Genomic DNA, 12,274 nt, shown 5'->3' with positions numbered 1-12,274 from the left:
TGGGCCTGAGGCACAGACAAAAGGGATTTGCCCTCGAACCCCACAACCAGCTCAGGTCCCCTTCTTGAGTCATCTCCTTTAAAGCTTCTCTGAGCCTCAGTTTCCTCTTCTGCAAAGTGGCAGTAATGATTCCTTTCTCAGTGGCTCATCTGAGGTTCTTGTTTCAGGGTTTTGCCCATCATCCCCAGTGGCCTAGGTGTGAAGGGTTAGGATGCCCTACTGTTGAGGGGCTGAAAGTCAAGGTCTCCTGATATCTTCCCCTGACTCTCTCCTCACTGGGCTTTGGAGATCATCAAGTCCACCAGGTTCCAAATCCCCCAGCAAAGTCTCCTCTACTACGGCCTAAGGAGCCGCCATCCCTCTTCAACCTGAGCTCCTTTGCTTTTATCTTTGTATTTACTTACATTTCCTTGTAAGAGTTTGATGAACCATTGATACGACCAGGAACTGAGGCCCCGTGAGTTCCATAGCAAACCCCACCCAAGTCCCCATTATGAATGGGTAAAGAAAGAGCATGGAGGGAGCCTTCCTGTAACCATGCAGCCAAGGCAGGCTGATGGAGAAGGCCAGACACGGCAGGTCCCCATGAGGAGAGGGGACCAGGAGAGGAGGCGGGGAGCAGGGTTCCATTAGCAGCAGCAGGCTAGGATGGGGAGGGCAAACCCAGCAGCACTTCTCCCCAGGCATTAGGAGGCTTCCTGCATCTCCAGCTCTGAGGAGGCATTTGGCTCTCTCAAGCCTTCTCATCTTCCCTGACTGCTCTCGTCTCCCCTGAGGAAGCCAGCTCTCAGAATCTGTGCTGGGGCTGGAGCCCCTGCCCTGGCTCAGGCCTTGCTGTTCAGCTGGGACATGACACCTCCAAGCCCTCCTTCACAGGCTAGGGTGGTGACTCCGTTACCCCTCCTAGCTTTGCCTGCCTTACACCCTCCTGTGTCCCCACCACCCTCAAGATAAAGCCTGGCTCTACAGCCTGCCAGGCCAGGGCCTTCCTCCCCCTACCTCACCCCCTGCCTCTGCTCCAGCCATGCTGCTACACTGGGCTATCTCCCACCTCCTGCCTGGCACTTGCTGCTCCCTCTGCCTGCAGTGCCCCTTGATGCTTCTCCACCCCTGGTCCTTTCTCCTGACTCCCCACCATCACTCCTCTAAGTCCCAGCCCAGGCGCCCCACTAGGTCCCTCTGTCACACCAGTCATCACAATCTGATTACTGTCGATATCTATCTCCCCCTCCTATGGGGATCTATTTGAGGGCAGGGCTAGAGTTCATCGTATTCACAGTTAAATGTCCAGCACCTAGCACTGTCCCTGTCACCCGGACAACCTCCATGGATATTTGTTATGTGAGTGAATAAGAACTCTACCGATCACATTCTTGTGATTGTATTTTCATTGCCTGAAAATATTTCATTTAATCTTCACCAGCACCCTAAGAGGTAGATCAGTACCACTTTACATATAGAGAAATTGCAGTTCGAAAATCAGAAGTTAATGTCTAAATCACACAGTGAGCCTGCAGTAGGTCCCCTGGCCCTGAAACTGCAAGGCAGGGAGGAAGGCTGTGTGGCATTCCCAGAGTGACGGCTGAGCCGTGGTGCTGGCACCTGCACAGTGACTCCGGTTATGGAGAGCTGGACTGGCTCCAGAAGGCCTGTCTTGCTTGCTCTCTGGACTGCTGCATTGGCCTGGACCATCCCCTGCCTCCCTCACCAACCGGGAACTGTGCTCCTCAGATTTCCCCAGCAGGGGCCAGGCCTCCGATGTCAAATGCAGCCTGGAAGCTCTGGCTGTTGACGTGCCAGGATGCAAGCACCCAGGGGAGGCAGCCCGGGAGGCAGGAAGCCTGGTCCAGGCCAAAGCAAGCCTCTGTTCTGCCTCCCTGCCAACAGGACAGGCTACATAACTTGAGGGATCCATGGCAAAATGAAAATACAGGCCCCTTGTTCCAAAGCTAGTAAAACTCTCAAGATGGTATAGCAGAGCGCTAAATCAAGTATGGGGACCTTCGAAGCATGGGTCGCAGACCTATGAAGCCAGCCCTATCCTCAGACCTTTTGTTTCTTCATCTGTCAAATGGGAAATGATGGCCACCTAGTCAGCAGTGGTGAGGATGAGGTGGGAGATATAAGTAGGAGGTTCAGTGAACAGCATGAGTTTGGGTAGGGGGCTGTGTGACACCATGTGCTATTCACCTCTCAGCACTAGGTAGCAGACTAATTCTCATCGGGAGTTAGATTCCTCACACAGCTCCTTTCCATGAACTAAAAACTAAGGCTCGGGCAAAATGACTTGTTCAGGTTCACACACAGACTCAGTACGGGAAGCCAAGATCAGAGTCCTGGCCAGTCTCTGCAAAATGGGTGCTTTCTGTAACACAGGAGAGGGGTGGTTGGGAAGAGGGAGGGAGGGTGCTGCTCAGGACAAAGAGGGCCACTGTGCAGACACAAAGACCAGACCACAGAGGCCCCTGCGGGGGCTGGGCCCAGTGAGTGGATAGAAAAGCCCCATGGTGACTGGGGAGCTGCCTGGAGCTGCCTCCCAGCCTCTCCCTGGCCCTGCATTGATGGGGGCAGGGAGGTAGCATGCAGAACCAAAGAAACAGGTCAAGGAGGAGAAACAGACTCACAGCCAGACCCTTTACCCAGCCCCAGGCCCAGGCCCCCAGAGCTACCCACCCTGGCTCTCCCCAGCTTCTCCTGGGCAGCCTGCCAGCTTCAGGAATTCCCCACCCCCCTCCCCGCATACCACCCACCACCAGTGAGAGTAGGGCTCAGTTAGGTAGCTGACCATGCAACATTTCCAAGCTCACAATCCTGCTCAGAAACTTTTGGCTACTGTCTATCACCCCCAGAGGAAGGAAGCATAAGCCCTCACATGTCATTCAAGGCCTTTGTGACCTGCCCCGTTTACTGATCCACACTCTCCTGTCCCCACGCTCTATCAACCTTCCTCAGCCTAGTCATATGGGACACTCCACAGTTCTCCAAAGCACTCAGTCCTTTCACACAGCCCTGCGTTTGCCCGTGCTCTTCCTTCTTCCTGCAGAGCTCGTTCCCCCTGCTCACTGCTGGCTGAAATCCTTTCTCCTTGAACTGGCCAGTTTAAGGCCTCCCTCTAACTAGGCAGCTTTCCCCAACCCCTCACAGTTGGATTTAACCTCCAATCTGCCCCCAAGGTTGGGTTCACCCATTCTCTTGCAGAGCTTATCCTGGTCTGGCTTGAGCTATAGTTTGGATCTTCAGAGCCTGCCTGGAGGAGAAGACATTTGAGCTGGGCCTTAAAGGGCAGGCGGACTTGACTGGTGGACAGCAATGGTAAGCAATGGACAAGAGCTCTCAAAACCAGCGCTCTCTCAAACATTTTATGTAAATCAATCTATTTGGTTCGGATAGCAAGGGGTCCACAGTTCAGAATGTGCTTAGTTGCTCAGTTGTGTCCGACTCTTTATGACCCCATAGATGGTAACCTGCCAGGCTCCTCTGTCCATGGGGATTCTCTAGGCAAGAACACTGGAGTGGGTTGCCATTTCCTTCTCCAATAGTTCAGAATGGCAGGAGATGAATGTGGGGTCCCATATCAAAGGGTAAGATAAAGTGCAAGCATCAAGTCATAACGGGTTTTATACAACATGCTACACACTGTTTCGGAGAAGGCAATGGCACCCCACTCCAGTATTCTTGCCTGGAAAATCCCATGGATGAAGGAGCCTGGTGGGGTGCAGTCCATGGGGTCGCGAAGAGTCGGACACGACTGAGTGACTTCACTTTCACTTTTCACTTTCATGCATTGGAGAAGGAAATGGCAACCCACTCCAGTGTTTTGCCTGGACAATCCCAGGGATGGGGGAGCCTGGTGGGCTGCTGTCTATGGGGTCGCACAGAGTCGGGCAAGACTGAAGTGACTTAGCAGCAGCAGCAGCAGCAGCAGCACAAACTGCTCGTTTAAAATGCACCTGAATGTATTTCTCAGTACTATGGTTTACAAACTAATTCTGCTTTTATCTTTATTGTTTTCTTCCCTTTAACTACCTTGGGATAGCTTTTCTGTTCGTTTTCTACAAGCTTATTCAAGTGAATGCCTGTTTTGTTTATTATCATTCTTTTTAAATAACATAAACATATAAAGCTATGTTTTCCCACTGCTTTGGGAAACTGCAGCTTTTGCTGTACATTGTACATTTTGATATGTAAAGTTGTCTTTATCTTTGTTTTAAAATAGTTGGTAATTGAATTTTTAAATTTCTCTTTGATCCAATAAGAGTCTTTTTGCTGCTGCTGCTGCTGCTGCTAAGTCACTTCAGTCGTGTCCGATTCTGTGTGACCCCATAGACAGCAGCCCACCAGGCTCCCCTGTCCCTGGGATTCTCCAGGCAAGAACACCAGAGTGGGTTGCCATTTCCTTCTCCAATGCATGAAAGTGAAAAGTGAAAATGAAGTCGCTCAGTCGTGTCCGACTCTTAGCGTCCCCATGGCCTGTAGTCTACCAGGCTCCTTCATCCATGGGATTTTCCAGGCAAGAGTACTGGAGTGGGGTGCCATTGCCTTCTCCAAGAGTCTTTTTAGGAGGATATTTAGACTTAGGAATTGTTTCTTTTATTTATTTATTTTTGGCTGTTCTGGGTGTTCGTTGCTACAGGGACTTTAGTTTCAGTGAGCGAGGGCTTCTCTTTAGGTGCTGTGTTTGGGCTTCTCATTGCAGTGACTTCTATTGTTGGGGAGCAGTGGCTCTAGGGCTCTCAGGCTTCAATAGTTAAGGCACTTGGGCTCAATAGTTCTGGTTCCTGGGCCCTAGAGCATAGGCTCAGTAGTTGTGGAGAACAGGCTTAGTTGCTCCATGGTATGTGGGATCTTCCCAGGTCAGGGATCGAACCCGTGTCTCCTGCGTTGGCAGACGGATTATTTACCACTGAGCCACCAGGGAAGTCCATGTGTCACTTTTTATAGGATCCATGTTTTGAGACGTTATTAGTCTTAGTTTTATTACACACATACATACACACATATTTTAAAATAATGTATATCTGTATTTATTTTTAGCCTATGTAATGTTTGTAACAGGCTTCCCAGGTGGCTCAAGTGGTAAAGAATCAAACACAGGAGCCTAGTGGGTTATAGCCTATGGGGTTGCAAAGAATCAGACAGTTGCTTGCTCAGAAGCAACTAAGCAAGCGTGAACTTGAGTATGAAACCATCTTTTCCTAACAAAAGAGCCATTTAAGATCTGTTTGCATTTATGTTTCTATTACAGACTGCTAATGATATATCCCAATACTTTTATATTAACCTTTTATTGGGGGCAAAGTGGGGATTGTGGTCCTGGGAAGAGCACTTCAGACAGCTCTGAGAAACTGCTCCAAAAAGGCAGGGAGGAATGTCTGTACATCTGTGATTTTGGTGAAGGGGGAATACATGCAATCAAGCACATATTTTTCCAGAAGCTTTATGCTAGTCACAAGGAACAGGTGTCACCATGAAGGATTTAAGTGCTTATCTAGATATGAAGGTGGTGCTAATGGTTAAGAACATGTCTGCCAATGCAGGAGACACAGGAGACGCAGGTTCTATTCCTGGGGCACAGCAACCCACTCCAGTAATCTTGCCTGGAGAATCCCATGGACAGAGGAGCCTGTCAGGCTACTTTCCTGCCAGTCCATAGGGTCGCAGAGTCAGATATGACTGAAGCGATTTAGCACGCACACACAGATATGAAGAGCTATGAGAATTGGCCTCATAAAATCGGCTCCTGAAAATATCTAACTATCTGAAGACCTGTCCTGCCAGTTTTTCAGAGCACAGAATGCCTCATTTCTGCTCACCACCCTGAATGCCTTTCAGGGGGGTGTTGAAAATCAGCAGCTGCAGCAGCACACGATTTAATCCTTGTAGAGTTAAATGGCAAGTGCCCAAGGCAAGTGAAAATTGGTAGTTGACGAAAGTATCCCCCTTTTAGCCCATGTAATGCTTTTAGCCTCACTTTGTATTAGTTTTTTTTATCACTATTACTATTCCCTACTTTGCATTTACCTAACATAGCTTTGTCTGTGGTTTTTAATGTAAATTTTCTTTGTCGTTTAACTTTCTACTTCAAATTTTGAATGAGTATATTTACATGTTTAGACAATTAAAAATACAAGAAAAAAAGATATTCAGGGGAAAATCTCCCTTCATTCTCCATTATTTATCTATCCAGGTCCCACTCCTCTCTTCACCCCTAAGCCAGAAAGTGGTTTTATTATTTTTTCGTGTATCCTTGAGTTTCCCGGCAAATACAAATATTTCTGCTTATTTTCCTTTTAAAAAAAAACACAAACAAAACATATATACACATAATCTTGCATTTCATCATTCAGTTGTAGCTTGGGGATTTTTCTTAATTAGTACATTGCCAGTTTCCTCATTCTTTCTAGGGGCTACAGAATAGCCCATTATATCAAGGTACCAGAATGTACTTATTAATCCTCTGTTGGTAGACATTTGGATTGTTTCCAATTTTTGCTGGTGCAAGCAATCCTGCAATGAATAACTGTACATATTTTTTGTCCACGTAAGAAAATTTCACAGAAATACTGTTACTAAATCAATAGGACTGTGTGTTTGTAAATTTGATAACTACTGCCAAATTGCATGCCATTGGGATTGTCCCGATTTACCCTCCCACCAGCACTGTATGAGAGACTTTACTCCTTCATAGTCTCACCAACACTGTGATAGCAAACTTTGAGTTTTGCCAGTTTGATAAGTGAAAAATCATATCTCCAGGAACTTGAATTTGCATTTCTATTATTTTGAGCATGTCTTTTCATAACAAAAGAGCCATTTAAGATCTGTTTGCATTTCTTTTTCTATTACATCCTTTAGCCATTTTTCTCTTAAGATTGTTGGGGTTATTGGTTCTGTCAACTGAAAATATAGTCACAACCTGAAAGTAGATGGGAATCCACTTTGATGGGAATGTTTAGGACTCTGAGCCTGAGAAACAGCATCTCAGTAGTTCTGAGAAAACTGCTCCAAGGAAGCAGAAGAGGGAGTCAGGCTATATATATATACAAGTTTGCAACAAAGGGAGCAGGTAGTCAGAAGCATATCAGATATCAAGTTAAGGAACTCAGTGTTCTGTGTGTGGGAAGATGCAAGCCTCTGGGCTTACTCAATTCATTTCTTTCATTTGCACCTCAGCTTTGTTGTTGCTCAGTCACTCAGTTATGTCTCACTCTTTGTGACCCCATGGACTACAGCACACCAGGCTTCTCTGTCCTTCACGATCTCTAGGAGTTGACTCAGACTCATGTCCCTTGAGTCGGTGATGCCATCCAACTATCTCATCCTTAGTTGCTCCCTTCTCTTCCTGACCTCAATCTTTCCCAGCATCAGGATCTTTTCTAATGAGTCAGGTCTTTGCATCAGGTGGCCAAAGTATTGGAGTTTTAGCTTCAGTATCAGTCCTTCCAATGAATATTTGGGGTTGATTTCCTTTAAGATTGACTGGTTTGATCTCCTTGCAGTCCAAGGGACTCTCAAGAGCCTTCTCCAACACCACAATTCAAAAGCATCAATTCTTCGGCACTCAGCCTTCTTTATGGCCCAACTCTCGTATCCGTACATGACTATTAGGCTGCTGCTGCTGCTAAGTCACTTCAGTCGTGTTTGACTCAGTGCGACCCCAGAGATGGCAGCCCACCATGCCCCTCTGTCCCTGGGATTCTCCAGGCAAGAACACTGGAGTGGGTTGCTGTTTCCTTCTCCAATGCATGAAAGTGAAAAGTGAAAGTGAAGTTGTTCAGTAATGTCCGACTCCTAGCGACCCCATGGGCTGCAGCCTACTAGGCTCCTCTGTCCATGGGATTTTCCAGGCAAGAGTACTGGAGTGGGGTGCCATTGCCTTCTCTGGACTATTAGGCTATCTGGGGCCAAATCCTGTTTCCTCATTCACCTTAAGGAGTGGCAGATGGCTGCTTCTTGCATTTCCCCAGCGCCTCAGCAATCACTGTGGGGAGGGCAGCATCTGCTGGATCACAGTTTTCAGAGATTTTATTACATTTGGAGGCCAGAAATTGCTGATGGCTGTGACTTTTCTTGTTTATTGACATGGCAGGAGATATTTTCATTTCACAATTCCTATTAGCTTTTTGTACTTTAGGAAGATTGTCTATTTCTGTGCTCTCTGAATTAAAAATATTTTTTTTCCAATTTATCATTTGTCTTTTGAATTTACTTAGGTTTTTCTGTTTTTATTTTTCTGTGGTTGAATTGATCAATTTTTTTCTCCTATGGCTTTTGAGCCTTAATTAGAAAACACTTTCCTGTCATGGTCTGGACACACGGGTTGGAAAAGAATTTCCAGACATGAGACAGAATGAGAGGGAAATAAAGCTTATTAGAATGGGAGACATTGTTGGAACAGCGGGCCAGCTCAAGGGTGAACTGACCTTTGAACAGGGGTCCTTAGTCCACTTTTTTACTCATGGTACAAAGAGTGAGATAGGGGTCTTGGGGGTCCTTTGCTGATTGGATGAGGCATGTATACTGGGTAGGGGAAGAGTAAGGCAAGTACCTTCTCCCTGTGGGGTAGGAGGGGAGACAGGTTATACTGCTTAGGAGCACCTGAAATCTGTTAATAGTTACAATATGGGGAGAGAAGGATGATATGGGTCTGGTTTTTCCATTCCTGCATTCCAAGACCCTCCTTGGTTTTATCTGTTCTTTAGTCCTTGGGTCACCACATTTCTTACTCCAAGATCATTTCCCCATGTTTTCTTTTAATACTCATGTCTTATTTTTCACATGTACGTCTTTAAAACACCTGGATATTCTGTGTATTTGAAGTATTTCTAATCACCAGAATATAGTCTAGCTGAATTTTATTTTTGAACTTGAGACTGTGACAATCTTTGCTGAGCATGGCGTAATTTATTTATATCTATTTCATAACTGATGTAGGCTCACTTTACTTCTTTATATTTGTGTTTCCTTACTGCTTTGTTTTCTGTTCTTTGCTGTACATTCTGGGTTTTTCTCGTTTTTATCTTTTATAATGATTTAGAAAATGGAGCTCCAGTTTGTAATTTTATAAGCTTTTGGATTGTCGAGCACATATGTTTAAATTTGTATGTATCCAGCTGCTGCTGCTACTAAGCCACTTCAGTCGTGTCCGACTCTGTGTGACCCCATAGACGGGAGCCCACCAGGCTCCCTGGGATTCTCCAGGCAAGAACACTGGAATGGGTTGCTATTTCTTTCTCCAATGCATGAAAGTGAAAAGTGAAAGTGAAGTCGCTCAGTTGTGTCCGACTCTTAGCGACCCCATGGACTACAGCCTACCAGGCTCTTCCGTCCATGGGGTTTTCCAGGCTACTAAAGTCAATTTCGAGTTCGATCCCTGAGTTGGGAAGATAGCACTTGTTGATTATGTGCTAGACACTGTGCTGGCTGATTTCCAAGGGTCTCTACTTTTTTTTTGGCCACATTGCAAAATGTGGGATCTTGGTTCCCTGACCAGGGATCAAACCTGTGTCCTCTGCATTGCAAATCTGGAGTCTTAACCACTGGACCACTAGGGAAGTCCCAGTGGGTCTCTACTATTCACTGCATTTTACAGACAAGGAAACAAAAGCTAAGAGTGCTCAAGCAGCTTGCCCCATTTTTTTTTTAAAGGTTGAGTGCTTGTCACATGTCCAGTACTGCTGCTGCTGCTGCTGCTAAGTCATTTCAGTCGTGTCTGACTCTGTGTGACCCCATAGACGGCAGCCCACCAGGCTCCCCTGTCTCTGGGATTCTCCAGGCAAGAACACTGGAGTGGGTTGCCATTGCCTGCTCCAATGCATGAAAGTGAAAAGTGAAAGTGAAGTCGCTCAGTTGTGTCCGACTCTTAGCGACCCCATGGACTACAGCCTACCAGGCTCTTCCGTCCATGGGGTTTTCCAGGCTACTAAAGTCAATTTCGAGTTCGATCCCTGAGTTGGGAAGATAGCACTTGTTGATTATGTGCTAGACACTGTGCTGGCTGATTTCCAAGGGTCTCTACTTTTTTTTTGGCCACATTGCAAAATGTGGGATCTTGGTTCCCTGACCAGGGATCAAACCTGTGTCCTCTGCATTGCAAATCTGGAGTCTTAACCACTGGACCACTAGGGAAGTCCCAGTGGGTCTCTACTATTCACTGCATTTTACAGACAAGGAAACAAAAGCTAAGAGTGCTCAAGCAGCTTGCCCCATTTTTTTTTTTTAAAGGTTGAGTGCTTGTCACATGTCCAGTACTGCTGCTGCTGCTGCTGCTAAGTCATTTCAGTCGTGTCTGACTCTGTGTGACCCCATAGACGGCAGCCCACCAGGCTCCCCTGTCTCTGGGATTCTCCAGGCAAGAACACTGGAGTGGGTTGCCATTGCCTGCTCCAATGCATGAAAGTGAAAAGTGAAAGTGAAGTCGCTCAGTTGTGTCCAACTCCCAGCAACCCCATGGACTGCAGCCTACCAGGCTCCTCTGTCCATGGGATTTTCCAGGCGAGAGTACTGGAGTGGGGTGCCATTGCCTTCTCTGTCACGGGATCTTCTTACAAAGCTTGCATTCTGCTTAAAGAGATAAAATTAACCCACTTAACACAATGGGAAGATACTCTAGAACTAAAAAGTAAGGAATGAAAAGTTTAGTAAGAGTTAAAGGTCTTTGTTATGACCTGGAGTTTGGTGTTAGCCTGCCCAATTATTAATGATCTCCTGTGGATGATGCAAAATTTAATAGGCTTCAGGTCATCAGGGCCACCCCTGGAGCTAGAGTGGAAGATATCTCACTTAAAACGACACAGCTGAAAAGGCGGGAGGAGTGAATTCTTCAAATCCCCCAAAGATTTAAAATTCCCACAGTGTATTTCCTATGGGCCTCACAATCCTGTGGTATCAAACTCTTGAATTTATGCCAGTCTGCTAAGTCTAAGTCGCTTGCTTCAGTCGTGTCCGACCCTTAGCGACCCCATGGACTGCAGCCTACCAGGCTCCTCGGTCTATGGGATTTTCCAGACAAGAGTACTGGAGTGGGGTGCCATCGCCTTCTCCGATGCCAGTCTGATAGTGAAAAAAATCATGTTTTCTGTAGTTTCGATTTGCATTTCTCTTAGAGAAATAAGCATCCTTTGATGTTTTCAAGGCATTTGCATTTTCATTTCTATAAACTGTTCACATTCTTTGCCCACTTGGGAGGCATCCAGCATATAACTACTGTATCAGAGCTTCCTGGGGTGTGTTTGTTTTGAGAATACCAAGCAGATGACTTTCAGAGGTTTATTCTGCTTCTTACAGAAAATCATTTCAGGGATCATAAGTTCTTTATCTGAATCTTCAGAACAATTTTCTTCCTCCCATGTAGGACCTTTTCACAGGCCTTGTGTCAACTGTTTTTGTTCACTCTTGCTGCACTAGGCAGAGAAAATGCCAGGCCAGGCACTGCCTCCTGTCCCCTCAGCTTGATGTTGCATCTCTCAGTAATGGTGGCGGTCTCAATTCCACTATGAAACAGACATTGTAGACACAAAAATAGAGAAACTGATGGAGCTTATTAGGGAATTATCACCACTGTCATCAACAATAGCTGGAACTTAAATATCACTATATTTGTATCTATATCTAGATATAGATTATCTATTACATATACCATAGTGAGTGAAAGTCCCTCAGTCATGTCCAACTCTTTGTGACCCCATGGACTATAACAGTTCATGGAGTTTTCCAGGGCAGAATACTGGAGTGGGTAGCGGTTTCCTTCTCTAGGGGAATCTTCCCAACCCAGGGACTGAACCCAGGTCTCCCTCATTGCAGGTGGATTCTTTACCAGCTGATCCACCAGGGAAGCCATACCACATATAGTACAATATATATTATATAATATATATTATGGTACAATATATATTTATATATATATGTGTATACATATATGCTAAGTTCAGTTCAGTTCAGTCGCTCAGTCATGTCCGACTCTTTGCGATCCCATGAATCGCAGCACGCCAGGCCTCCCTGTCCATCACCAACTCCCGGAGTTCACTCAGACTCACGTCCATCGAGTCAGTGATGCCATCCAGCCATCTCATCCTCTATTGTCCCCTTCTCCTCCTGCCCCCAATCCCTCTCAGCATCAGGGTCTTTTCCAATGAGTCAACTCTTCACATGAGGTGGCCAAAGTACTGGAGTTTCAGCTTTAGCATCATTCCTTCCAAAGAAATTCCAGGGCTGATCTCCTTCAGAATGGACTGGTTGGATCTCCTTGCAGTCCAAGGGACTCTCAAGAGTCTTC

Source organism: Ovis canadensis, chromosome 15 (assembly GCF_042477335.2).
Source record: "Ovis canadensis isolate MfBH-ARS-UI-01 breed Bighorn chromosome 15, ARS-UI_OviCan_v2, whole genome shotgun sequence".
Taxonomy (NCBI): domain Eukaryota; kingdom Metazoa; phylum Chordata; class Mammalia; order Artiodactyla; family Bovidae; genus Ovis; species Ovis canadensis.
This window is presented reverse-complemented; position numbering follows the sequence as displayed.